At 57.7% G+C, this 27778-nt stretch overlaps 1 protein-coding gene and 1 non-coding gene across 9 annotated transcripts in view; one reads left to right on the forward strand and one right to left on the reverse strand.

Annotated features, from left to right (window-relative positions):
- The window catches only part of TBC1D22A (TBC1 domain family member 22A), a 326013-nt gene that overhangs the window by 265369 nt on the left and 32866 nt on the right, over positions 1 to 27778 (reverse strand). The window lies entirely within an intron of this gene.
- On the forward strand, positions 21309 to 21393 carry TRNAR-UCG (transfer RNA arginine (anticodon UCG)). Its single transcript has one exon. It is a non-coding gene; the product is annotated as a tRNA-Arg (tRNA).

The raw sequence follows: 27778 nt of genomic DNA on the forward strand, positions 1-27778 counted from the left end.
CGAGTAACACAAGTGTGAAGGCACCCGGCAGAGGCAGTGAGGGGAGACGGCACCCCAGGTCCCCTCTGTGGCAGGGCTGCGTCCACCCAGAGGGGGTGGGCCTGTGTCCAGTTAGGATGCAGCCACTATGTCCCCCCCAAACCAGGCTACTCGGTCCTCCAGCCACCCTCGGCCAACTGTTGATGAAACACCACTCGCTGTCTCCTCCTACAGGAGCCGAAACCGTCCCCTGACCCCTCTGGCCACACCTCTCCTCCCTTCTCTGAGCACTCTGCCTTCCTCCGTGGCTCCCTGAGTCTTAGTGCCCACCCCCCCCCACCGGGGGCCCAGAAGCCCCAGGGACGGGTAGCTCTCGGGAGGGGCAGCGCTGGCCCGGCACAGGAATGCTCCGCAGGACTCGGTGAGGGCAGTGACCACAGGGAGCGTGCAGCCCACCCTGCTCTCCGCCACCCACCCCGGAAGGCCCTCGGGAGCTCATGGGCAGCCTGCCTCAGGGCCCCCCAGGCCACTCCGGCTGTGAGCTGTCCGCCTACAGTCAAGGACACTTACAGTGGGGCCCGGTGCGAACTTCCAGCAGTAACATACAAAGTCCAGCACCGGGAACGCAGTAACACCCCCACACCCGTGTGTGACGATGGCAGACGGGGGCCAGCCTGCCTGCGACGGCCCCTCAACGCACGCTCACGTGGAGTCACCGTGCCGTACGCCCGAAACGAACCCAGTACTGGTGTCAGCTACGCCTCGCCAACCTGAGGAACGTACTCGGCGGGGCCCGAGCTGTGACCCTCAAGTCCACACGGGGCAGCCTTGTCACGAGCACCGGCAGCCGAGGCAGCAGCCACAGCAAACAGGGACTCTGAGCACCGCCACGCCAGCACCCACGGACACACGCGGGACACGGACACACATGTGTCCTCCCTCGAACCTGCCAGCTTCAGACCACGGCCTCCACGGGCATCCGGCGCCCCTTCTTCGAGTCCAGCCAAGCCCCGGGGGCCCCTTCTCACTCGGGCGGGATCTCAGGCCACCCGTGTGCTTCGTTTCTCTTGGGGCTGCTGTCCACACGCACACTAGCTCTCCAAGAGAAGACCCCCCTCCCGCACACCCTCCGCAGGGCCCGCCACACCCCAGAAGGGCAGGCGGGCTCCGAAACGCTCGCCTGGGAACGCGTGGCCGGTGAGAAAGCCGTCGCGCAGCCACTCCGTGACATGTTCCGTAAGTCGTCAGCACTGGGAATCTAGAAACTGGCAATACAGATAGGCTTCCTTTACGTGGTTATTTATGTAACTATGCAGAACGAGCACAAAGACTTTTTTTTTAAGTCTTATTAAAATATTTCAGTACTTCATTAAAACAGACAACCTATTCTTAGAGAGAACGTACCCTTTTGCATAGACTGTGACATTCTGATCCTCCGTTAAATGGAACACAGCAGGGTTTCCAAAGGGGGACCAGGTGACTTCTCGTGCCCCGAGCCTCGGCCCCTCCTCTGCGCCTGACCCCAGGTTCCCCGGGCACCTGCCTCCAGCGCAGCCTTCCCGGCCACAGTCCCAAGCTTCGCGTCTCTGTGGGCCTCCGCCGTCCTCTAGGACACAAGCCCAGAGGCTGACTTGAAAAAACCAAAGGAGGGACAGAAATACCGGCTTGCCTCTCGAAATCCTGTGCCTTCGACTGACTACCAGGACTTTCCGACACGGTTAGCACTGAACGGCAAGTTTCAGTGGTCAGCTGATTTCCATATTTAAAATATTCCAACGCCGTCCCCTGTCCTTCACGTTCCTGACTCTCTCTGCCACGATGATCTATGGCCCCTTCTCTTCCAAATGGATTGCCAAACAGCATTTTATTGGGGATTTCCTCTAAAAGGCAATTGGAGGTTCCTGCAACACAATTTATAGGTGCATTGTTTCCATTTATTTTAATTTTATTTATAGCCTTCTGCCCAGAGCCTGTTGGGCCCAGGCGGCTATAAATCAAAGATCACAACACAGTTCTGCTTTGCTCCTCTGCTGATGCTCAAATATCAGAGAATTGTTTGGTAAGCTCTAATCTGAATACTAATTACTTTTCCAATCAGACCATGGGTGTGAACTCACTTGAAAAACTGCGCTAAACAAAATTTCATTATATACTAGATATGATCTTGAAGCAGAGGACACTAGGAGTGTCCCGCTTGAAAAGGAACACGGCCTGCTGCGGGGGACGCGTGCTCTGTACCCCAAACACGCAGCTTAACGGCCGACTCTGCGTCACTCGCCGGATGACCTTGGGGCAAGTTCCTTGACCTCCGTGAGCCTCCGTTCCCTCAACTATTAAACATAACAACGACCAAGAGAATCTGCTCCGCGGAGTTTGCTGGAAACCAAGTGAGATCCTCTGCAGGACTCCCAAAACAGCGCCCCCCGCCCCCACAGCCGGTCCTCAACATCCGGGTCTGTCCTCCCACAAACACGCGGGCCACTCTGCCAGCGCTGTGCCTCACCCCTGCCTGTGCCACTCCACTACCTCGCCCTCCACCATCTATCATCTACGAGCGACCAGTGCCAAACCCAGCAACACGACCCCACTGCTCACCCGCGGCCCCCACATCCTGGTGACGCCACCTCCCTCTGAGACACCTCTCAAGTCTTTTCTTTCTTCGCCGCCCCCACAAGGACAGCGTGACCCTCGTCACTCCCTGCCTAGACTCACCCTGAATCCAGCCCCACCTCTGCACACCTTCTTCCACGCCGCCTCCGGAATGAGCTTCCTAAAATTCATCAGCAGGCTGCCTGGCAGGCTGCATCGTAATTCCCGAGGGCTCCCTTCCCCGTGAGGATCACACGCTCCTGTCCCTTGAGGTCGGCCTTGGCCACATGCCACCCTCTGGCCAATGGAACGTGAGCAGACAGGACATGCTGTATCCTGGCAAAAGCTTGAAGGGGCCCGGGGAGCTTCTGGGGCAGACTCTCAGGGCTGGAAACCAAGGACCTGTGTGAACCAGTTCCTGCCCCAGTGCCCCTGTGCCGTCACCTTGTCGCCCTTGCCCTGCCCCACACCCGAGTGTCCCCGTGCCGGACCCCTTCATCACCCAAGGCGCCGCATCCATAGTGACAGCTATACAGCCCGTCCTTCAGGCAGCCGGCAGCGCCCCGGGACCTGGGCCCGTGTCACTGCTCTTTGTGCCCCTCCCCCACCCTTCCTCGGTGCCTAGCAGAGGGGGTTTGTATCCGTTCACCTGTGGGGGTTTGCCTAACACTTCGCTGTTGAGAAATACCGACACGCTCGGGTTTTGCAAAATCGTTTCCGTCTCAGCACACAACCCTGCACTTCAAGGTTCTGGTCCCCCAACAGGAAGAGAGCCAATTTTGGAGCGAGAGGCCAGAGATGACCTCGGCAATCTATGAGGAGCACAGGAGCCAGGAGACCTGTGGAGGCACATAAACGCCACCAGCTCCATCGCTGTGAATGATGGCCACGCTATCGCTCCCTACCTCGGGCAAACAGGCCACTGTAAATGCTTATTTTATGACTCAGTCTTTCATAAATTATGCAGGAAGATTCTCTTAACTTGGCTCTTCTCTGGCCTTCCAGATACAGTATTAATTTGGCAGCAACGTTAAGTAGATGTATTCTCTCCCTACTAGTAAGTCAGTTGTACGAGTTTTGTCTCTAATCAGCAGCAAAAGCAGAGGTGACTTCCTCAAAGTCACAGAGCGGAGCACAAGAGAGGCTGTGGCAAAACATTCTTCACGAGGTCCCTGCTCTCGCCAGGCCAGCAGGGACGGTCAACTCTGAAGCGTGTGTTTTAAGAACCTCAAAACGCCCCCTGAGCTTCCTAAGTACCTACTGGCCACGTGGACTGTGAGCTCTGAAAGCGCGAGAGCGCGGGGCTGCTGACCGCACAGTGATTCCACCGGCTGCCACCTGCTCTAGGACCGGACGGGGCACACGCATGCAGGCCGAGGGAGGAGGGTGGGGGACCCCAACTGCGTGAGCAGAGCAAGGCGTTTGCACACTGCACAAGAACAGGGACCTGGCTCTGGTCCCGGTCAGGGAGCTTGGTGAGCACTTGACCTTGGGGACCCCACTTACCCCAGCACCTCGGGCTCCTCCTCCGAAACGGGGATGACCAGCACTTAACGCACAGTTTGTTGTGAGCACAGAGTAAGTTACGGTACGTAAAAAACACTCAGAACAGGGCCCAGCAGGTAGGACATGTGCACTCGATGTGAGGGTGTGGGTGTGTGTGCACGTGCACACGTGTGTGCGTGTGAACGGCACATCCAAACAGCAAACATGAGCCCGCATGGCTGGAGGTAAGGGGAGTGGCAGAGAACAGCCCCTGATGAGGTGAGAGGGCAGGTTCAGACCAGAGAGAAAGGCCCAGACCAGAGAGGGTGGCCCAGACCAGAGAGAGAGGCCCAGACCAGAGAGGGAGGCCCAGACCAGAGAGTGAGGCCAAGGCCAGAGAGGGAGGCCCAGACCAGAAAGAGAGGCCCAGACCAGAGAGTGAGGCCAAGGCCAGAGAGGGAGGCCCAGGACAGAGAGGGAGGCCCAGACCAGAGAGAAAGGCCCAGACCAGAGAGGGTGGCCCAGACCAGAGAGAAAGGCCCAGACCAGAGAGGGAGGCCCAGGCCAGAGAGGGAGGCCCAGGCCAGAGAGGGTGGCCCAGGCCAGAGAGGGAGGCCCAGACCAGAGAGAAAGGCCCAGACCAGAGAGAAAGGCCCAGACCAGAGAGGGAGGCCCAGACCAGAGAGAAAGGCCCAGACCAGAGAGGGAGGCCCAGGCCAGAGAGGGAGGCCCAGACCAGAGAGAAAGGCCCAGACCAGAGAGAGAGGCCCAGACCAGAGAAGGTGGCCCAGACCAGAGAAGGTGGCCCAGACCAGAGAGGGTAGCCCAGACCAGAGAGAGAGAGGCCCAGGCCAGAGAGGGAGGCCCAGACCAGAGAGAAAGGCCCAGACCAGAGAGGGTGGCCCAGACCAGAGAGAAAGGCCCAGACCAGAGAGGGAGGCCCAGACCAGAGAGGGAGGCCCAGACCAGAGAGAGGGGCCCAGACCAGAGAGGGAGGCCCAGACCAGAGGGAAAGGCCCAGACCAGAGAGAGAGGCCCAGACCAGAGTAGGTGGCCCAGACCAGAGAAGGTGGCCCAGACCAGAGAGAAAGGCCTAGACCAGAGAGGGTGGCCCAGGCCAGAGAGGGTGGCCCAGACCAGAGAGAGAGGCCTAGACCAGAGAGGGTGGCCCAGGCCAGAGAGGGTGGCCCAGGCTGGAAGTTCGACCTTTACTTTTGCACTCCTGGGGGGAGCCTATCAAAGCTTTTAAGCAGAAGCTGACGTGGCCAGACCGGTAAAAAGATCACATGTGGAACATGGGTAGAGAGAGGAGAATGACACAGTAAGACCAGCTGGGAGACTCCCAAAACGTCCAGGCCAGAGTCAGCACACACGTCAGTGCACACAGCGGCCGGGAGCAGGTTTATAGTGACCAGGGCAGAGCTGTGGAAGAAACGGTCATTAAACCCGAGGTCATGGGGCGCCTGGGTGGTTCACTTAAGTGTCCGACTCTTGATTTCAGCTCAGGTCATGATCTCACAGTTCGTTGGTTCAAGTCCCACATAGGGCTCTGTGCAAACAGCGTGAAGACTACTTGGGATTCTCTCTCTCCCTCTCTCTCTACCCCTCCTGTGCTTATACTCTCTCAAAAATAAAGAAATAAACATATAAAAAAAAAAAAAAAAACAGGCCATGAACGGAGCATCTGGGTGGCTCAGTCCGTTGAGCATCCAACTCTTGATACCAGCAGAGGTTCTGATCCCAGGGTTGCGAGATCAAGCCTCACACTGGGCTCTGCGCTTACAGTATGAGCCTGCTTGGGATTCTCTCTCCCCCTCTGTCCCTCTCCCCCCACTCGCACTCTCTAAATAAACAAACAAACAAACTAGCACATGAATGTCCAAGAGGACAACAGTCCCCTGGAAAGTCTCCTGGCCTGCTCCCTCTTCAATACTTTCTTTCTCATCTCCACACAATCTTCAAAACAGACAAGGCAAGGGGACGCCTGGCTGGCTCAGTCAGTGGAGCATGCAGCTCTTGATCCTGGGGTCATGAGTTCGAGCCCCACGTCGGATGTAGAGATCACTTAAAAGTGAAATCTTTTGGGGGATCTCATCAAGGTAAAAAGCTTCTGCACAGCAAAGGAAACAATCAGCAAAACTAAAAGGCAACCGATGGATTAAGAGAAGATATTTGCAAATGACATACCAGATAGAGTATCAAAAATCTATAAAGAACTAACCAAACTCAAAACCCAGAAAACAAATAATCCAGTGAAAAAATGGGCAGACGACATGAATAGACACTTTCCCAAGGAAGACAGCCAGATGGCCAAACGACACACGAAAAGATGCTCAATATCACTCATCATCAGGGAAATGCAAATCAAAGCCACAGTGAGATACCACCTCACACCTGTCAGAATGGCTAAAACTAACAACTCAGGCAACAACAGATGTTGGCGAGGATGCGGAGAAAGAGATCTCTTTTGCGCTGCTGGTGGGAACGCAAACTGGTGCAGCCGCTCTGGAAAACAGTGTGGAGGTTCTCAAAAATTAAAAATAGAACTACCCTGGGGCACCTGGGTGGCTCAGTCAGTTGGGCGTCCGACTTCAGCTCAGGTCATGATCACGCGGCTCGTGAGTTCAAGCCCCGCGTCGGGCTCTGTGCTCAACGGCTCGGGGCCTGGAGCGTCCTTCGGATTCTGTGTCTCCCTCTCTCTCTGTCCCTCTCCCCCTCACACTCTGTCTCTTTCTCTCAAAAATAAAATAAACGTTAAAAAAAATGTTTTTTAAATAAATAGAAATACCCTACGACCCAGCAATAACACTACTAGGTAATTATCCAAAGGATACAGGAGTGCTGATTCGAAGGGGCACATGCATCCCATGTTTATAGCAGCACTATCAACAATAGCCAAAGGATGGAAAGAGCCCAAATATCCACAGAATGATCGATGGATAAAGAAAATGTAGTGTATACACGTACGTACATATATATATACATACACGTACAAAGACACACAATGGAATACTCTCAGCAATCAAAAAGAATGAAACCTTACCATTCGCAACAACATGGATGGAACTGGAGGGTATTATGCTAAGTGAAATAAGTCGTCAGAGAAAGACAAATATCATAGGACTTCACTCACGTGGGGAATTTAAGACACAAAACAGATGAACACAAGGGAAAGGAAGCAAAAATAATATTAAAACAAGGTAGGAGACTAAATGTAAGAGACTCTTAAATACAGAGAACAAACTGAGGATTGATGGGGGTGGGGGAGACAGGTTCAATGGGTGATGGGCATTAAGGAGGGCACTTTTCGGGACGAGCACTGGTGTTGTATGTAACAGATGGATCACTGGGTTCTTCTCCTGAAGCCGAGACCACACTGTATGTTAACTAACTTGAGAATAAGACATAAAAAATGAACAAATAAACAAATAAATAATCTTTATGGGAGAAAAAAAGCAGACGAGGAAAACACAAGCGGAATATGGGCCATACGAGAACCACAGTGTGTTTAAGAGTCACAAGGAGCCCAGGGCGGCCCTGACCCCCAAGGTGCTTCTACTCTCAGTGAAAGGCTATGAAAGTCACAGGAAAGACCCGTAGGGTGTCTTCCGGGGCAACGGTCCTGAGCACGGCACTGGCCTAATGACTGACGGGGTCGTCGGGAGGAGGGGAGGCACAAGGGGGGTGTCCGTGTCACCCGATTCGCAGGATGAACTGCAGAGCAGCTGTAACTATGCTCACATGGTCTGATCCGAGACCCGTGCAGACAAGGCAGCAAATCCCGGCCGAGCTCCGCTGATTCCCCAGCGGCAAGTGGCCTGTTGGGCTGCAGACCCAGGCACTTCGGGCCGGCTCTCTCAGAGCCCTGGAGCTGCACGGGGAGGCTGGGCCACCAGGCTTCCAAAGCCCACCTGAGGCCACAACCCCACGCCCGGCCAGGCCACGCAGGCTGAGCACGCCGACGAGCGTGTCTGGGCAGAAACGAGGGCAGGCCGACGGCCTGTGCCGCTCGGATGCTCGGCTGCCAGCTGGGCCTCTCTCTGACGTAAGAAGGTTGTCACTTATAACACTCAGTATAGGTGTCCAAGATGTAGCTCCCTGAGAAAGGAGAACATGAGGGTCGACAGGGGCTGCGGGCGGCTGGAGCCTCGGGAATGGGCGACGTGGGGCGGAGAGGGGGGTGGGCCGCGCTTGAGAGGCCCGATCTGCAGCCATGGGGAAAAGGCTTCGCCACGGGGACGCACGGTGTGTTCCTTTCTCCCCAGCATCTTCACAGCCTGCACACGAGCCCGGCAAACACAGACTCAGTTAGCCCCAGGCGGTGACACAGTGCGGTGTGCCCGACGACGAAGCGCGCGGAGAAGGAACGAGATCCGACCCCCTGCAGCCCAGAGGGCAGGTGCAGGGTCACGGGAAGTGGCAGGCCTGGCGCACCTGTGGGCGGCGGGTGCGCAGGAAGGACACCTGAGGACACAGACGATGACCAAATAGTGCTGCTGAATCGTGAAACTTATAAATAGATCGTCAAGAACATTTTAACATAATTTGCTTTCCAGGCACAAAGAAGCATGTCAATCAACTCTACAACACGACAGAGAAAAGAGTCTCTGTTGATGACTTTCTGGCAAAGGAAGAAAAACAGATTTTACAGTGAGCTCATCTGTCTTACACACACACACACACACACACACACACACACACAAAGCTGAAAGTGGCTCTGTGGTTTCATTTACTCATTCAACAACCCTCTGAGCCTGCCCGGGAGCCGGGAGCCGGAGCCATTCGGGACACTGCGGTGGACTCGGGCAAACGCCAGCACCCCCTTCCCAGCCATGCGGCCCGCCCCCCCTGGTGGACACCTCTCGGTGGCCCAGGAGGGACAGTCCCAAGGACTCCGTGTGGGATGGCACTGACAGGCCTGTGCAAGCCCAGCACTGGGGTTTAGCTACACAAGGTCAGGGCAGTAAGAAACCGACAGCTGGAGGCTCCTTTCACTACGATTCCCACATGGAAATGTCCCAGATCAGTCCACACCCGGGGAGAGGGGCGTGTGGCGGAGTAGGGGGAGGGGACGAGCCTCGAAGACAGACGCCTCCGGATTTAGAAGCTGCTCGACACCTACATGGGAGAGACGAAAGGCAGGCAGACCCACCCCGTGTGCACGTTCACACATGAAGGGATTTAAGGAAACTCCGTGAACAGAAACTCCGACTCTGAAACCACCAGGACTCAAGGTGGTCTGCTGTCTTTTAATAAAGCCACTGAGCATCCAGCAGGCTAGAGAAATCGCCTGCCAAGGGAGCCGGGCTGAGCCCCTCCTACGAGCCCATCACAGTACACGCCTGTCATCCTCCGTCCCTTCTGAAACGGCGCCGGCCACCACCTTCGATGTTCAAACACAGGTACGCACGTTACGATGCGCGAGCAGACTTCGCGGGCCAGCGCCATGTGCGTCCAGCCTCTGGCGTCAAGGAGGTGCAGCCCTTCTGTCCCTTCAAGCTCCCCAGCAGCCCGCAAGCCGCGTTCCCAACCCCGTGTGGGAGGGCAGCCAGCCCAGGGGCAGAGGTGGGACCTTGGGGGCTGTCACTCTACAAATGCACCAGCACGCAGCTGAAGGCACATCTGTGGGGCCCGGAATCTCTGCAAGAGCATCGACTCGGTGTCCAAAAGGGCAGAAAAAGCAATAAAAAATTGCTGGGGCCTCTTCCTGAACACAAAGTGGAACGCGGAGAAACATTAAATGAAGAGTAAACAAGAAACACTGCAGTTCTCGGTAGGAGGCATATGGTGACTCAGGCTGCCCTTCCCTTGAAGCAGAACTTGCCTTGAGGTTGAGAGAGAGGGTCCCAGAGCCAGACTGCGGCGGGCCGCGTCCGATTCCACCGCAGCCTGGCCACGTGGCCTTGGACAAGAAAAGTCGGAACCTCACCATCTGCACAGTAAAACGGGCCTGGTAAGGCTTACTTGGCAGGATCGTCATCAGGACTAAATGCCAGGGGCCTTAAGCCCCGCGGGCACACAGCCTGACCGCTCCCCAGGGCTCCCACCACCCACCTTCCGGCACAACCGAAGGGTGATGACCCGGACACGGAAAGCCCTCTCAGGAACACCACCCCAGAGAGAGCAGCTCAGAACACTGATAGCAGAAATACGGATGGCCCGTAATATGTGAAAAAAATAAACTTGATCAAGTCTTAAAAATAGGCATATCCTTTGAAGCAATAATTTCACATCCAGTAATTATCCCCAGAAAAAACCAGAGATGAGAGCAAAGATGTGAGCATGGGGATATTTAAGGCAGCACTTAGGGGGGAAAACTTGGAAAAAGCAAATCTGTAACAATAGGGGGCGGCCAAATAAACTGTGGTATATCCAAATGACAGGACGCTGCGAGGTTATTAAAGGTTTGCTTGCAGGCAAATATTTAAGCACGGAAAAGGGCTGTGACTTACTGCTAAATGAAGAAAGAACACCAAAGTCTTTCACAGCCTAGATGACCTTTTGTTTTAAAAAATGCTTTTTCAGGGGTGCCTGGGGGGCTCAGTTGGTTGAGCATCCGACTCGGTTTCAGCTCAGGTCACCGTTTGTAAGATCAAGCCTGCATCAGGTTCTGCACTGACAGAGGAGGCTGCTTGGGATTCTCTCTCTCCCCCTCTCTCTGCCCCTCCTCTGCTCACTCTCCCTCTCTCTCTGTCGAAAATAAATAAAAAATTAAAAACAATAAGATAATAAAATAAAATAAATTCTTTTAATAAATAAATAAAAATGCTTTTTTCAGGGGCACCTGGGTGGCTCAGTCGGTTAAGTACTCAACCCTTGACCACAGCTCAGGTCATGGTCTCATGGTTCGTGGGATCATGCCCTGCCATCAGGCTCTATCCTGACAGCACAGAGCCGATGGGATTCTCTCTCCCTCTCTGCCCCTCCCCTGCTCGCGTGTGTGAGTGTGTGAGTGTGTGCGCGCACGCTCTCTCGCACTCTCTCAAGATAACTAAGTAAACTTTTTAAATAAATAAACAGTAAAAATGCTTTTTCATATCACGTATTTAATATGTAAGGGCAATTTTTTTTTAACATTTATTGTTGAAAGAGCTAGCAGGGGAGGGGCAGAGAGAGAGGGGGACAGAGGATCTGAAGCGGGCTCTGCGTTGACAACGGAGCCGGATGGGGGGCTCGAACACATTAACTGTGAGATCGTGACCTGAGCCGAAGTCAGGCGCTTAACCAATTGAGCCACCCAGGCGTCACGTAAGGGCAATTTTTATTTAAAACAACTCCTAATCTTTTCTAGCAAGGCAGGATTACATAATTCACGTCGGCATCTAGTGGAGATGAGGCACAGGCCAGAAGGCGAAGTCACCGCTGGTCCCCTTGTGCCACACTGGAGCCTGGGGTGGGGGGGGGGGGCAGCGGGGGGCGGGGGGACCCTCTCCGGACAATTAGCCCACAGGGAGGGGAAGCAGGCCGACAGACGCCAAGAGTTGGACAGAGCAGAAAACCGGACCCTGGGGAGGCAAGAGCAGCTGGAAGAAATCGCTGGGGGTACAGAGAACTGGGGCACGGGGGGCGCAGAGATGTTTAGCAGCAAATTTGGTGATTTACGCGGCTCTACGGGAACCTCCCGAGATTCCAAAACGCCTGGAAGGCCTGCCACACGCACAAATGCCTATTTAAGAAGTGTGCTCCCCGCGCCGGTCAGGGGCAGGAGTGGGGCAGGGGTCACGACACACATCCCAGCCCGGCACAGACACGCGGGCTCCGCGGGCCCCAATCCGAGCCCCAACTTCTTTCCACATGGCACCCATCTCCGTGAACGTCCTGGCCCCCGGCAGCACTCCCGACGGCCTTTCCCACCCACCGCCTCCAGCCCGTCAGCTCGGCCACCTGTGCAGCCTCACGAGCCCCCCCCGAAGGAGCCGCACATCCAGCCCCCGGCCGACCTGCTCCGCCCAGCCCCACTCTGCACCATCGAGTCCACACCTTTCACGTCACTTCACCAGACGGGACCCCGGCCACCATCGCGCCCGTCCTTCCACCCACTCCAGCCCTGGGTGCTCAGGGTGGGAGCCTCGAGCCACACGTGGCCACTGGGCACCTGGAAGGCGGCCCAGCTGAGACGTGCTCTCCGTGTGACAAACACACCAGATTTCGAGCAGCACCAACAGCTGAGTGTACGTTATCTCGTTCACAGTTTTATACTGACTGTATATTAACTGTGTAATGTGTTAAGATAATATCTTGTGTATGTCGGGTTGATAAATAAAATCTATCATTAGAATTAATTTCACCTGTTCCTTTGTCCTCAGCGCGGTTCTGACATCGCGCGTGCGGCTCACGGGGCACCTGTCCCTTGGGTGGTGCTGCCGGCCCCCACGCCTGTGTCCCCCGAGTCACAGCAGCACGGCCCACTCCCCCCTGTGCAGGTGGGCCTCCCCGGGGGCAGCACCTGTTGGTCCCGGTCACCGCCGCACTCCCGGACCGTAGCAGCACCTGGTGCACAGCAGGTACTCAGACCAGAGGTACAGTCGGCTGATTAAATTAAATCGAGGATGCGGGGAGCAGGGAGGGGAGCCGTGAGTGACCATGACAATGACAATAACTGCCACAGCGAACATTTACGAAGCACTCAGCGCCAGGTATCATTCTAAGAGCTCCCCACAAGGAGTGAGTGAGCCCAGCGTCACGGGGCCAGGACTCAGGCCAAGCCGTCTGGCTGCAGGCTGCACCTCACGCAGCACGGACAGGGCCCCGGCATCCCGCCGCGTGGCTTCCCCCACGCGCCGAGAGTTCACGGCCGGGCCCTGACCTTCCAGAGAGGACTGGCCCTGCACAGGTGAGCTCAGATGCGGGGAGGTACAGAAACGTTGACCGCACGAGGGAGGAGGAGGGACCACTGACATAGATACAGGTGATGATCTCTCCACAGCGGTTCCCTGCACTTTCCCATTTTCTGTAATACGATGTATTATTTATCTCAACACGAGGTTTCTACTCTCTACCACACCTCTGACGAACTGTGACCACTGACGGGGTGCATTTCGGTCAAGTACTGAGGTTCGGTGTTGCCCTGTCACCGGCCAGAGCCTAGTGCAGCCGGATCTGCGCGGCTGCGGCCACAAAGGTTCCAGGTACAGTCTGAAAACTCCTGGCACCGGTTTTCCCGATACCCTCGCTCCAGAGCAGTGGTTACAAGCCAGGACTCTGAGGTCCGCCTTGGGGAGAGGCCAGGGGCTGGCTGTGTTGTATTCTGTTTGAAGCTCCCCCAGGAGACAGTGACTAGTGCGTGTGCCCCGGGCGGATGCAGCTCTGAGCCCCCACCAGCCGGCCAAGACCTGTCTGAGCCCCTCGACCTCTGCCAGCCAGCCCGACCCACTCACCTTCTGCCTCAACACGTGCGCAGCCTATGCCGGCCAAGCCCCTCTGGGGACACTCGGGGATCATGATGTCGTCCCGGCCCCCGCCACACGGCTGCCTCACCCGCCGGCCTCTTGAGGCCAGGTACTAACTGGGTTCCTTACTGGGCTGCCCATCGCACAGGCCCTACTGAAAACCCAGTCCTGCTGACAATGCTGTGATCCTGGGGTTAGCTTCTAGCGGGACTGATTCTCTTCCAAGTCCCGCACAGAGCACACCTAATCTTACTGGAGACCCGCAGCTTCCCTCGGCGCCTTGACGACAGTGGAGAATTCGAGTCTGAGATGCAGGAAAGGTGGCTGACCACCACAGTGGTTCTGCAGTTTGCCGAAACGGCACAGAGCTTGGCCTTGAGCCAGGCCTGTGCGGAGCCTCCCCAGAGACCCCCCACAAACCAGTGTGTGAGACCGAGGCAGAGGGGCCCCAGACGGTCGTGGGAGAGGCAGGAGACCGCGCTGAAGGAGGGGCAGCGCGGCCTGTGGAGGTGAGAGAGGGAGGCACGACCAAGCAGAGAACCTGGACATCTTCAAAGAACCAAGGGCAGGGAAGGGACACAGCTTGAGGAGGAACCCCGAACGGCTTCCCTGTTCCAGAGCCCTCCCTGCAAGCGCTGGACACAGCCGCTGTCACGCTTCGTCTCTCACAGGGGCACGAGGCACGCACACCCCCAGGCTCAGCCGACCTTCCCACCGGACCCCCGAGCCGCGGGCACATCTCAGCTCCACACCTTTCCCTGCAGGGCCCTGTCCTCGCGGGGCCCCCGTCCCTCGGCCTTCCGCCCCTGCCTCCCCGAGGCCCAGGGCCTCCTTCCCGGGCCCAGCCCCTCCACACGTCCAGTGCGCCTCCCCAGCCTCTCACAGGCACCACGTAGATGCTTAGGAAGGGTCCTCCAGATAAACGAGCGGGTAAACCGGTGAGCAGATGACTGAGAGGATGGGTTGGGGAAGGAGCGAGGGGCTACTCGGATTCGGAAAGGGCAGCAAACGTATTAAAAGTGCCGAGAGAGCAGGGAGGGACCCAGAAAGGCTGGAGCGGAACCACCTGCGCCCGTGAGACGTGAGGCGGCAGGACTGCGCGCTCTGAGAGGAGCAGCACGAGGCTCAGCACAAACTCCTGTGTCCCGGGCACCTCAAGTCACGGCCGCAGATGCGGACGAAACGGAAGGGCGCCGGGCGATGCGGTCGAACCACACGGGACCATCAGGGGGCTGAGGGCCACGCAGGATGACACCGTGACCCACGACACTCCCCCACGGACAGCAGCTCCGGCCCGGGACTCCACTGGGAAGCACGGAAGGTGACCAGAGCCACGACTCAGGGACATTCCTCACGGGGCCGGTCATGACAATCAGTGAAAAACAAAACCGCAACCGACAGCGAGCAAAATGCCCAAACAACAGAGAAATGGCCTGAGAAACGCCTCACCTGCCAGCGAAGGGAGGCAGCGCCACAGCACAGCCATTAACAGCCGCGCTTTCAGAGAACATTGGTGTCAAGGGGAAAGATATCGTTTACGGGAAGTAAAAACAGTGCGATGCCCAGCTAGGTGCACCGCCGGGTCCCAGGCCTGAAAAAGGAAGAGACAGACACACGCGTCGTCACGGCCGTCCCGTCCCAGGAGACACGACGCTCAGCCCCTCGACACCCTGACACACCTAAGTGCGGGCTAAGTGGAGGCACGTGTCCCAGCCCGAGTCGGTTTCCTCCCTGCAGAACCAGGGGAACGCCACGCCCACCTCGCAGGCTCGTGGTGAGAAGACGAGGAAACGCCCGACACAACTCAGTGTCACCCGCGGCACACGGCGGCCACTGAACACCTCACCCGAGGCGCTTTTCTTTCTGGCCATCGTTCGCTGCGCGCACTGAACTTTAAACATTGGACGTTTGTTATTCTAAACTATACTCAATATCAAAGATGAACACACTGAATATTCCACCAGATCGGGCTCTGTTCCCGCCCCTCGAACACCCAGTGAAGGACGACCAGGAGCCATGTGAATGTGCAAAGGGTCCAGAAAAGAACAGACCGACACCAGCCTCGGGCTGCCCACTCGGGCTCCTCCAAGGCCCCCAGCCCTTGCTCTGCGGGGATCTTCCGCCTGTGCCACTGGGCCTCAGGTGCCCACCCAGGCACCTTCCCACATGCCGCCTCAGTATCCACATCCCATCCCCTGCCCACGAGGTGCCCCTCCTCGGGTGGGGGAGGCTCACCCCTCCCTGCAGCTACTCCGGTGCCTCTGGACCCCCTGCTCCCAGGCGGGCTGGAACCCCAGGTATATAATTCCTTACATCCCACAGGATTCACACACGCGCGTGCACACACACCCGCACACGCACGCCCCAATCCTGTCCGCACTCCACTGTAAGTATCTGCAACCCATCTGTCTCCCCTTGAAGCAGGAGCCTCCGGGCTCTGTCTGCCGAGCCTGGTAGAACCATGTATTTTAATGGGATAAAATAATCAAAAATAATTTTCACTATTTTCTTCTTCCACCCAAGGAAGATGGAGGAGACGATAAAAAGCTAAAATGAAAATAGGATTTCTCGGTCTCGAAAAAAAAAAAAAAAGAAAAGGCACACTAGCCAAAGCAAATTTAAAATCTCATTGAAAATAACTATAAATTAAATGCTACATACTAAAGATCAAAAAATGACTTTGCTAAATAGATTTTACACTTTAGTATTTGGTTTAGGTAATGGGGATAGAATTTTCAAGCACAAAAGGTCCAAATCTAGAAAAGTTTTAATGACTTCTGATAGAATTGGCACACATAAGAAAATTCGTCTTACTAATTCAATATATATTTTATTGAGGAAATAACCATGAATAAATGGATGAAAAGAGTGTACTTCAGTGAAGTATTTAATAGTTTGATCTAGAAGGTCATTAAAGTAAAGGGACAACCAAATGAAAGCGACGGGCACACAGAAAGAGCTCCGGGCTGCTGGAGAGACGAACGGGGCAGTGGGGAGCACCGGGGGGCCGTGGGGGGTGGGCAGTGGTGGGACAGCGGGGGGGGGGGGGGGGGGGGCCCACGCCAGCAGGATCCGCTGTGGACATGCTGACATGGTGAGCGCCACCAAAACTGTCAGATGGCTTACAAAGAACCAAAGCAAGAAGAGATCAAAGCTAAGAGAAAGTCGAAACAGGCAAATTTAAGTTTACGAGGACTAGGAAACGTAAGTTGGTGGCACTTCCAAATTTGACAACAGTGCTGTGATAAAACATGGATCAAGAAACTCGCTCCAAAGTACCGAGTCACCTGGCTGCACCTTTAAAACGAAACCACGGTGTGCCTTCCGCTCATTCCTCATCCACACTCACGGAAACGTTAGGTTTCGGCCCCCGCGAGCCGGTCAAACGGCGTGCGGGATTCGGGGCCGCCAGAAGGACAGCAGCCCGCGGCTTGGGCAGGGGTGGGCCCGCCCGCTGGGCCAGGGTGGCCGAGGAGGATCCGAGGCCAAGCATCCAACACAGTGACAGACAAGAGTGGGCCGCACAGCCAGCGTCACAGGGGCCCCTTGTGATCCTCGTGATACATGACGCTCCCACATTCCCATGTCGATCCCCCACTAGCAGCCGGCTCCAAACAGCCTCATTATATTTGAGCCTGCTGTGAGCACAGGGTGTGCAGAGAAGAAAGGGCTGGTGCCCCGAGAAAGCAGGAGGAGGAGGAGGGCAGGGGAGCCAAAGCTTCCATCAGACCCACAAACAGCACGAGGGAGTTCCAAAGAGCTACGGTTCAAAGCACGGTTAATTCACTTGCTGCTGAATCTCAGAGTGTCACCCGTACATTGTCACTCGCAGCCCTACAGCACGATTATCACAGAGGAACAGAAGCCAGATTAACCTCCCCAAAGCACGGTTCTGATCAGTCCACTCCCCCCCAAAACACTTTCCATGGCTCCCAATTACCCACAGAACAGTCGACGCGTCAAGAGTTCCCGACCTCTGCGACACCCGCACTGATTCCTTGACTTCACTGAGGAGGAAACTGAGGCCAAGGATGAAACAAGCAACTAGAAGGTCTGACGGTGGCAGAGACGGGATCTGAACCCAGGCTCTCAGCCCCTCCCCTCCACGGCCCGTGTTCTTCCCGCTGCCCCGGGGCTGCCCCAGAACCGCGTGCCCTGGTTCCCAGCCGGGGCCCCACCTGGCACTGCTACCGCCTTCTCCAAGACCCGACAGCCTGCGGTGCGGCAGGCTGAACACAGGTCCCTCAAACACACCCAGCCTCGCGCACGCGCTGTGCCGGCCGGCTGCCCCCGACGCCGTGACTCCGCCTCTGCGGTCCCTGAGACCCAGCGCCCGGCCGCTACAGCCGCACACGGCTCGGCCGGGGACCACAGGCAGCCCCGTCCAGGTGGCCGTGTGGCTTCTGCTGACGTGCAGTCGTCACTGCCCCACCTCCACACCTCCTCCCTCAAGGCCGGGCTCGCACCCGTCCCCCAGCCTGGGGCGGCCTCGTCCCACCTCCAGCCACTGAGATCACACCCGCAAGGCAAGACGTGGCCCTCGGGATCCTAGACAGCCGTCAAGTTGAGGGACGTCACCGTCCAGCAAGGGAGCTGGTACTTGCCAAGTGTCCCCTAAACTTCTGTTGGATGAAGGGCAGGACAGCTGAGCCCACAAGGCCTCTGACGCGCCAGCACACTCTGTCCCCCTACCACCTCCTCACTGGCCTCCCTGGCCGGCCCAGTGACAGGCACCGAAGCCTTTCCACGGTGGCCTCAGTGACCGCCTGCACCCCGCCAAAACAAGCACGTCGCATATCCAGACGCCCACTGTCGAGCATCCGTAGGAACCTGAGGTCGACTCACTGCCCTGCACACGCGGAGCTCAGTAACGAGTCACGTCCTAGACCACAGCCGAGCAACCAGACCCTGATACACAACCTAGCATGGACGCGCTCCCCAGAGGCCAAAGGTCACCGAGGTTGATCACAGGTCACACCACAGCCTGGGGATGCGGGGGCCCTGCCCCAGCCCCTCGGCAGCAGACCGGGGATAAAATCGCCCCTCCTTAAGGCCAACCTTCCCCTCCACAGGCCAACCAAGAAGTGACAGTCAGCTGCTACACTCCATAAAGCGAGTTCAAATCACCTAACCCCACTATGACCTCCTCCAACAAACACCTGCTAAGCACACTTCAATAGGCCACATCTTCTACAAAAGGCATTAACGGGAGCAAAACCGAAGGACAAAGGGTGTAAGCCTCAAAGCAGAGATGACGGGCATTCCCACGGTCAGGAAAAGGCAGCGGGCGTGCCCAGGGCACCAGGTGGAGGGGTCCCACGCCCGTTTCTGATTCCATATTTCCTCCTTCTCCGCATCATAAACTTCTAGAACAACCAGCGTATTGAGGGGAGGACGACAAAAAGGAAGGGTTTGATCAATAGTGCGTAAAAGGTCTTTTTCGCACAGAAGCCACCTAGCTCCAAGGAACTGACCTTCTGCTTGTGGGAAAGACTGTAAACACACAGTCACAAGACGCATCACAGCATCATGGCCCACGTGGGTCAGAGAGACGCCTCTGCCGGCCGTCAGAGCACCGTCCGCACACGGGACACGGAGCACACAGGACAGAGGGGACCCCCGGGAAGGCCCTGCACGCACACCAGCAGCCCTGCGGCCCTGGGAGAAGCACGGGCGTCACCTCCCCCATCCTCAGATGCCACCGGAAGACTGGTTGTTAAACGCGTGTAAAAAGTCACCTGGGGGGCATCTCCCAACCACAGCAATGACCCTGAGGGGCCTGAAATAGGTGAACAGGCTACCTTGTGACCTGTCCCAGAGCCCTGGCCCGCCGTACCAGGCGAGACCCAAGGCCCCACGAGCTGCAGGTGCACGGACTCCGTAGTCAGAGTCGAGGCTTAATTCTGACCGGGCACTCGCTCTGACACGGGAAGGCCCTGCCGCCCCCGCCGGCTGCGAGGGCTCTGTGCACCAAGAATGTGCGACACACAGGGCAGCGACAGGGCTCGGGGGCCCACACCTGCAAGGGCCGCCCCCCACCCTGGACCACAGTTTCCACCGCACACCCAGGTCTGAGCCCGGGTCTGAGCCTCCTGTGATCCCAGAACCGGTACACAAGGCATACGCGTCTGAGCCGGCCCGGGAGCCCGCACGTGGGCTCGAAGTCACAGGGCGGATGATTCCTGTTTCCAGGACGTAACTTAATCCCGGGGCGAGTGACGCCTCACCACGGGTACACCGAACAGGGCGACCCAAAGGGCCGTGGCAGAGCCATCTCTTCAGCGGACAGAACAAAGCATCCCCAATTCTGTCACTGCCGTTCTACCAAAAAACTCCGACGACTGACTACACGTTCTGTGTTTACACCACACGAGGTGTTGGTAACGTGGCCTCGTGAACACGCTGAACGCTACCGAGCATGCCTCCAGATGCTTCTCTGTATATTCCGTGGAGTTCAGCTCAACCGTGAGAAAGAACGTGCTCCTTGAACACACGACGATCCTTCTGCGCTCTGCCATCTGGGCAGGAGAGAAGGCTGGGTGTGCGCTGAACCCCCCCCTGCTCTCAGGAGCCCTGACGCACGCGGTGAGAAAGAGGGCCGGGAGGTGAGCACGCTTCCACTCGTACTTCGGAAAGAACCGGGGAGGAGCCCGCCTTTGCACGCCTTTGCACGGCTGCCCGCGCGCACGGAACGCTTCCGAAAGCAGGTAGCAAGGAGGGGCTGTGGCACCAGGGGGTGGGGGCGCGGGGGGAGGAGATCCATCGGTCATGGACGCCCTCGGGGGCAAACCTGGACTTTTTAACATTGCATAATGTAGCTTTTTCAATTAAAAAAAAAAAAAACTAGTTGGGGCGCCTGGGTGGCTCAGTGAAGCATCCAACTTCAGCTCAGGTCATGATCTCGCGGTCCGTGGGTTCGAGCCCCACGTCGGGCTCTGTGCCGACAGCTGGGAGCCTGGAGCCTGCTTGGGATTCTGTGTCTCCCTCTCTCTCTGCCCCTCCCCTGCTCATGCTCTGTCTCTCTGTCTCTCTGTCTCTCTCTCTCTCTCAAAACTGAATGTTAAAAAAAAAATTTAAGACTAGTAAACAAAAAATTAAACATGACCAGTCTCCAAACTTTAAGTGACAAACTCATGTGCATTCTTACCCCTCCTCTCGTCCAGAACACCAAGGAGCGATTCTGTTAGCGTAAATTATATTACGTGTTTTGAACACTTACATTAAACGCCTAGGTTTTGATTAGACATACAAATCAAATGCTGATTTAGACAGATACGCAATTTTAATAGAAACTTTAAGTAGAGATCATTTCTAAAACATCATACAGCCATTAAAAACGACAGTTATGAAGACTGAGCCACATGGCAGAGGCTTACGATACAATATTAACCGGAAATAAAGGTAACAAACCGACCTGCATCCTCCCCGCCTCAGTGGGAAAGACAACAGTGGGGGAAGGAGGCAGAGGGAGGAGAAAAGCCGCACAGGCAGGAGGGCAGGCCCACCGCGTGCTAGGCGCTGCACTCACCACCTCTGGGGATTAGCTGTCAAGCCTCCAAGACGAGGGTCGCTGTACCCATTTTACAGGTGAAGGAAGTAAAGTCAAAGAAGCCTGAAAACACTGTCGAGGCCGCTCTGCTGGCAAACGGCAAAGCGCGAGGGGACCTCGTGGGGCCTACAGCCTGGGCCCTGCTCTCCATGTCCTTTGTCGCTGAGGTGCTGAGTCAGCAGGAGGTGGCAGGCTGCCGGGGGGCGGGGGGGGGGGGGGGTGGCTCCTCACCCTCCGTGCTGTGCCGACTCTCCCTTCTAGGACCCTGGACAGACACACGAGTTACATCATGGGTTTAAAAGTAGGTTTGAAGGGACGCCTGGGTGGCTCAGTCGGTTGAGCTCCTGACTTCGGCTCAGGTCACGATCTCACAGTTCGTGGGTTCGAGCCCCACGTCGGGCTCTGTGCTGACCGCTCGGAGCCTGGAGCCTGCTTCGGATTCTATGTCTCCCCCTCTCTCTGACCCTCCCCCATCCCTGCTCTGGTCTCTCTCTGTCTCAAAAATAAAATAAAACATTAAAAAGTTTTCCTAAAAAAGTGGGTTTGAAAAGATACCCTCACCTAATTTTCTTAGAGTAACTCATCCTAAGAAAATGACATTGGCTTTTTAAGCGTTCTAACAAACCTGAACTGTTTCCCTTTAGGACCAATTTGCACATAGTCTAAGATTTTACCAGAAAGCCTTCCGTTTATATTATTCTCAAGAGCTGGCTAGAAACCAAACCAGAGCCATACTGGCAACGTTCCCCTCCCACAATAAATCCAGGATAAAGGTGCTTTTCCTCGCCTCCCTCCACAAAGCCCAGCGCCTTCCTTACTCTTGCCGACTTGAACTTCAACTGCCTCTCCCCAGTAAATCCAGGTGCAAGGCCGCACGGATTTATCCTTCATCTCCCGAGCCTTCCGCTCCCACTCGCCAGATGTTTCTTCCTGTTTTCTTTCTTTAACCCTGTATGACTTCCTCCCACACCACATGTCTAGAGGGGAGGTCCTGTGTCCTGGGGCTCACCATGGGCACATCGGCAAGCAGGGCGAAGGGAGCCGGGTGAGAAACCCAAGGACCGCGGGCACCAGTCAGCCCTAACCTCAGGCACGTCCTCCTCCTTTACCGAACCTCAGTTTCCTCGTCTGCAAAATGGGACTGACGGGAGGCCGCCAGCTCCATCTATCACGTACGGTCACCACCAAACTGGGGAGGTACTTCCGTGGGCAAGTGACCCAGCACTGCTGCGTCTCATCCAGCAAAGTGGCTGCTGGTGGCCCCAGAATTCACATGTTCGATCCTGGCTCCCAGCAAGACGGGGTCTAGAGGTGGAGCCTCTGGGAGGCGAGCAGGGCCTGAGGGCCACGCTCCAGGGTGGGGTCAGGGTCCCTACACAAGAGGCCCCGGGGAGCCCCCTTCCCACCATGGCCACGTAAGGACCGGCACCTGGGCCCTGGGTTTCCAGCCTCCGGGACGGTGAGAGATGGACATCTGTCATTAGAAGCCCCAGTCCGGTGTCCCGCTAGCGTGGTCGGAACGGACTCAGACACGGCATCATCACGCCAAGCGAGGGCCAGACTCCCTCCTTTCAACGCACCGAAGCCCGGAAGCCCACCGCCTCCGCGACGGCTCGGAGCGAAGCAGCGCCTGGGGCCGAGGGCCGCGAGCGACACGAGTCCTCCGCTAGGGCTCCCGGGACCGCAGTCGGCACACACCATTCCAGACCCCGCTGTGACCCTCCTGCCGCGGACCCCAGCTGTGCCCACTCAGGCTCCGTCACCTCTCCGTCCGCGGGGAACGGCTCCCCCTCACACCCTGAGCCCCAGGGGGTCCGAAGGCATCAGCACGTTTTCCTGAGTTAACGCATTTTTACAACCTTCCTCGGCTCGGCTCTTTTCTCAGCTCGGCTCGGCTCGGCTCGACACACACCAGTTCTCATCTCGCTGGTGGTCGTTCTTTTTCGTAACAGACTCCAGAAAGCACAAACCATCGTAAAACGAAAACGTCATTTTCTTTGCCGTTTCCAGAGCTAGACCCCCGCTTGCAATGGCCTGTGGCCCTTCAGAGTGTCCGCTCCATTTCTGGGGAAAACACGGGGCGGGGGAGAGCTCGTTCTAAAGGCTGTGTCTGCCCGTGAACTCCAAAGTGTGCCCATCGGCTCCCTCCACACCCACTATTCTGCACAGCGCGTGAGACAACTGTAACGTCTTCTGGGGCCTACTGTGCATCAGGCACAGGGTTAGGTACCAGCCACACGGCCTCTGACCTCAGGGAACTAGACATCCGGGGAGGTGACGCAAACCTGCAAATCCATCTGAGCGACGCACGGGGGTGGCTGTCTACCCAGGGCCCATCCCTCCCTCTTTCCTGCTACCAGAACCCCACTTTCAAAGTGCCGACGGCTGAGCCGCACGAGATACTCATTTGTCAGGGTCCCTTGCAGCTAGGGGTCGACGTGTGACCCAGCTCTGGCCATACTCTGCTTTCCTGATACGAATCCAGGTGCCGGGGTGACTGCCCTTCACCTCGCACGAGACGGCGACCACCATCTTGCCGCCCCCGGCTTCGATGGCTGATGACAACGCAGCGAGCCAACGCCAACAAGCTACCTCCCCCCGCGTCACGTGGAGAAAACTAAACCCCAGTTGTCTCCAAGTCCCCGAGTCTGATTCTGTCACCCGCAGCCGACGCAAGTGCTCACTGATAGCCCTCAACGCAAGGCACCCCGCGTCGGCCGGTCAAACGGGCACCTGAGCCGCGATGAGAGGCAGAGAGGACGGGGGGGGGGGGGGGGCGGCGTCACAGCTGCAGAGGGCAAGCAGCGGTTCTTGCGTGTAGGCCCCCCGCCCCCCTCGCTCACCCTCACGGAGGAAGCAGGCCCCGCGGCCTCACCCCCGTCACGCGCTCCGCCAACATCCAACCCTACGAAGCCAAGTATCGGAGTGAAAAGACAAACGTGTGAAAGACTGACTTTCAAGTCTGTAAAGGAGACTCACGAACGTGTTTTTGACATTAGCTCTTAGGATCACCCACAGAAAACCATCACTCAACAGAGTTCCCTGAACGAGCCCGGAGAGGTCTCCTGTCAAACTGCGGGTCTGCTCTGCTCACGATCCTGCAGGAAGTACCGTCTCTCGCCGCGTCACACTCGGTCTGGTCTGTTCCAAGCGGGGTGCCACTACGCGCGGCCCACGGCGGACCCGTGGCCCGGAGGAAGGACGCTGGGGGCGGTGTGTCCCCGGGGCCCTCGTGCTCCCGTCCCAAGGCCGCGATGACACGGGGAGCCGACGTGGGGAGTACCTCCCAGGGGAGCTCGGCAGCTGGCAGGACGCACAGACCACAACGCTCAGCATGCGGGCACAGTGGCGATTTTTTTTTTAACATTTTTCATTTATTTCTGAGAGACCAAGGGAGGCAGAGAGCAAGCAGGGGAGGGGCAGAGACGAAGGGAGACACAGAATCCGAAGCAGCTCCAGGCTCTGAGCCGTCAGCACAGACAGGGTGGGGCTCGAACCCACAGACCGGGAGATCACACCCTGAGCCCAAGTCAGACGCTCAACTGACCGAGCCGCCAGAGGCCCCCACAGTGGCAAATCTGCCGGTCGGTTTTATCCTCCTTCCCATCTCTCTAACCTCCCACAACACCGTGTTAGTGACGCTCACAAAAGCGCCAGGGCGGAGAAACGAGGCCAAGGAGGAGGTGTGCGGCCCCCGACCCGGGTGGGAGGACGGCCGGCTGAGAGCGGGGCCCACGCGGGGCAAAGACTCTGAAGGGCAGGCGGGGTGGAACTGACAGGGCAAGCAGCAGGAACGCTGCCCGCGGTGACAGGACGTGTGGTGCGGCTGTGGCACCATCGTTCGGATAGCGGGAGTCACTGAGTAATTCAAGGAACAAAAGCAGAGGGAGGGGACCAGGTGTGCCCAAAGGGAGGGCAGAAACGTCCAGCCGTCGCTCAGCGGGCCGAGGGCGAAGGGTGCTCTGCGGGAAGGCAGAGCCGGCTGAGGAGGCGCCACAGCGGGTGGGGCGTTCTGGGGCGAGGGCGTCAGGCAGACGCTGCCCACGGTTCAGTAGAGAGATCCACGTGACGAGGTGACACTTGAGCAGAGACCTGGAGGAAGTGAGTCACGCGGAAATCCGGGGCAGAGGGACGGTGGTGCCGAAGCCTGGGAGGCGGGGAGGCCTGAGAGGAAGAGCCAGGTCAGGTCAGGCCCTGAAGGTGGGGAAAGGAGCAGGAGGAGGAGGAGGGATGAGGTAGGGGAGAAGGAAGAGGGGAGGGAGAGAGGGGGAGGGACTGGGGAGAGAAGAGCAGGGGAGGGACGAGGGAGCAGGGGGCAGGAGCAGAGGCCAAGGTTGGGGGGGAGGAGCAGGAGGAGGGAAGAGAGAAGTGAGGTGCGGGTGGTATGGGTCAGAGCGAGACCAGGGGGGAAGGGGGGAGGGGAGGAGAGGAGCAGGGCAGGGGGGAGAAGCAGCACGTGTCTGAGACCAGCGCGCGGCTGGGGTGGCCTGCACAGAACACAGAGAGTCACTGCTACAGGAGGCTGCACAAACCACAAAGTCTAGGTGGCCCTTAGTCCCCACCCCCCGCCCCGCGGGGGTCTCCGCTCTTGGGTAGCTCCCAGTGTCATCCTCCCCAGGCAGACTCCAGGGAAAGGCGGGGTTGGCTGGAGCTCTCCTGTTGCCCCTCTCACCCTTCAGCCGTCCCGAGGCTCCCCAAGACCACCTTCGCCCTGAGGACACGCTCGGAGGTGCACTGCTGCGGCCGCGCAGCTCCGGCTGCAGGGCCGGCGCCTGGCCACCAGAGGGCGATGCGGGGCGCTGCCGGCCCACGGCCAGGACCCGGGAGAGCAGAAGCGCCCTCCGGCCACAGAGCCTGCGGTCATCCCGCAGCGCCCAGGGCAAGCCCTCTGCCCCAGGCTCTCTGAGGAGGCCCTGGGGAATGGAAAGACCCCTCTCCCTCAGGCCTCTGAAGAGCACCGAGAAGGCCGGTGGCCACGCTAACCGGGAATAAGTGCAGGGGGGGCCGGCATCGGGACCGGCTCCCACCCCCCAGAACCTCACCATAGGGCCCCGGGGCCCGCCTGCTGCACCCAAGTCTCAACCTCCTCAGCTGCAAACCAGGGCCAGACTCGCCCGGAGCAGAGAGCCGGCACGTCGGGGTCAGGGCCACTGCCACACATTCTGACTCGTCTCTGCATTCAATGCTCTAAGCTGCCGAGCACCACCGCTTAGCCCGGCCCACCTTGACGGGCTCGGCCGCTCACGTCAGCCTACGGTGAGATAGAACCAGCCGACGCAAAGCCCAGTCCACAGCAGGGCGCTGACTGCCTCGTGTAACTGCTCGAACACCGTGCAGAAGGTGAGGGACGGAACGGTCGTCGGTGGACCACCGCTGACCCTCGCGATCGAGAGGCTGACGGGAGCCGTGGCCGCTGCCCAGCATCACGAGAGGAGCGTACCGCGGATCGCTAGCCCAGGAAAAGATCAAGCTCAAAATTCCAAGTACGCCTTCCGCTGGATGCGCATCGCTTTGGCACCATCGTAAAGTCTGGAAACAGTAAACTGAACTATTGCCAAGCCAGGGGCCATCCCCGTGGAGGAATACAGAGCACTAGCCACGGACCGTCCCCACGTACAGACGCACGCACGGGGCGCCAGCTGGGGAACGTCCACACGTACGGATATGCGCACAGAGCGCTGCACCAGCACAAAGGAAGCACCCAAAACGGCAGCACGTGGGCAGTTACTTGGACACACTGCCCTCCCTGGCTCTGTTTCATGAGCACCTGACTCTGTGTCCCAGAGAAACAACGCGTCTCTGTGTGTACCAGCCAGCCCCTCCTACGGCCCTAGGCTCCCACCGTAACGGTCTGGGCCTGCCTCGCTCCCCAGTCCACCCGGCTCCACGTCCAACCAGGCGCCAGCACGCCCCTCTGCCAGCCCCGCGGCGCCCCCAGCCCACGGCCTCGGCCCCCTCCCGAGTCTGCTACCCTGATCTCTTCCCTACCCCTCCACACTCCCAAGTGGCTGCCCGAGGACCCACCCGCAGCCCCAGGATGCCGGCGACACCCTGCCTGGATATCTCCCGTGGATCTTTCTTCCGTGGAAGAAATTTCAGATGCCCTGTGTCAAGCTTTGCTCCCCTGGCTCAAAACCTTCCAGAGGCTTCATGCTGAGCTCCTCCTTTGTGCCTTCGGCACCCTCAGGACCTGCCCCTTCCTGCTTGTTGGCCTCTGTCCCCCTGCCAGCCCTCCCCCACCAGGCCCTGGGCCTCAGGGCTTGGGGGCCCTGTCCCGAAGCGGGCTGCCCGTGGAAGACCCCTCCCTGCCTTCAAATCGACCTTCCCTTAAAGGTGCCTATTCCAGGGGCACCTGGGGGGCTCAGTCGTTTAAGTGTCCGACTCTTGATTTTGGCTCAGGTCACAATCTCGCAGCTTGTGAGTTCGAGCCCCATGTCAGGCTCCATGCTGACAGCTTGGAATTCTCTCTCTCCCCTCTTTCTGTGCCCCTCCCCGGCTGGCTATCTCTCTCTCTCTCTCTCTCTCTCTCTCTCTCTCAAAATAAATAAGGAAACTTTTAAATAAAGAAATGAAGAAACAAAAGAGCCTGTTCCCAAGGGTCTTTGCTGGCCGCTCATCTCCAGCAGCACCCAGCCTTTACCTCGGCAGTTTTGTTCTCCGCGTGCACTTAGCACCTTCTGGTAGTTTCCAGAGCCCTGAATGTGCGTGTGTGTGTCCCCACCTTCCCGTCTCCTCACACGGGAATGTCAGCTCCTGGAAAGAGGGGCCCCGGGGGTCTGGCTCCCTG

Source organism: Neofelis nebulosa, chromosome 8 (genome assembly GCF_028018385.1).
Source record: "Neofelis nebulosa isolate mNeoNeb1 chromosome 8, mNeoNeb1.pri, whole genome shotgun sequence".
Classification (NCBI taxonomy): Eukaryota; Metazoa; Chordata; class Mammalia; order Carnivora; family Felidae; genus Neofelis; species Neofelis nebulosa.